The sequence below is a fragment of the Pteropus alecto genome, unplaced genomic scaffold, assembly GCF_000325575.1.
Source record: "Pteropus alecto unplaced genomic scaffold, ASM32557v1 scaffold67, whole genome shotgun sequence".
NCBI classification, from domain to species: domain Eukaryota; kingdom Metazoa; phylum Chordata; class Mammalia; order Chiroptera; family Pteropodidae; genus Pteropus; species Pteropus alecto.
Window position 1 is genome coordinate 2,908,436 of NW_006441061.1, and position 1,131 is coordinate 2,909,566.

Below are 1,131 nucleotides of genomic sequence, written 5' to 3' on the forward strand. Positions count from 1 at the left end.
GCGCACCGAGCGCCGGTGCCAGGTCGGGTGGGTGCCAGGCCCCGCGGGCGCCGGAGTCCGCCGCTTGGTCTCTGTGGGTTTTCGCTCCCCAGACCAAGGCTCACTTTGCCCAGTCTGGCCAGGGTGCTGTCCCTGCCAGGGGAGGGCTACTGACCCCTTGCCAGGTCCCTCGGCCACCGAAGATCGCCTACCCAGCGGCCAATCCGGTTTCCTTTGAGCGGCCGAACCCACGTCGTCCCGGACCTTCAGTCCCCAACCCTGGGGCCACCACTCCAAATCCTGCGAGTCCAGCTTCTCGTCCACCGCCCCCACCCCTACCTAAGGACTCCTTTCGCAGACTTAATCTTCCTCTAAACCCTCCGTCGCCTGAGCACCTTCCTCGCCTGCCCAGTGTCCCTTACTCTTGATCCGAGGATCCTCCGCAATCGTCGCTCACCCCTCCAGTCAATCTTTGCCACCTCTGAAGCCTTCCCGGACCCTTCGTCCCAAGGCTGGACCCAACTCCCCTATCCCTGGGCCAGGATCCCCTTTGGCAAGTCCTGAGCCAGCAGGTCTCTCTTCCCGCCGGTCCCCGTCCCTCAATCCCGGCAGACAGCCCTCTTCGCGGACCAAACCGGCCTCAGGAAGGCGCCACCGCCCGGGGGACGCCAGCTCAGCCCGGTGCGTCCTACCTCGGCCAGCAGTCGGAGTCCCCGGGCGGCCACTCCTGGCCGGCGCCGTCCCCTGATGGAGCAGCTGCGCTCCCCGCCGTCTGCGCAGTATGGCCTCGCTCGGGGCCACTCCTCTCAGTGCTTTACAAAATATTAATAATAAAGAAGGCAAGAAAGAAAAAAGAAAGCCTTCATTCCCCAACTCCCAGATCAATTTTTCAAGGGGGTGGGGCAGAAGGATTTGTTAGGAGGGCGACCCAAACTTCTGCGAGGGGCCAGCGGGGCAAAAAAAAGCGCGGCGACGGCACTATTTGACGTGGAGCCGCCGGCTCATCCCGGCGCAGGGATACGAGGCGCTCCAATGAGTTCAAATGTCAGGAAGTTTGAGGAGGGGTGAGGCGGCTCCCGGCCGGAGTATCCCTCCGCCGCCAGCCCCAGCTCTAAACCGAGCGGCTCCTGCGGCGCACCATGGCACTGGAGT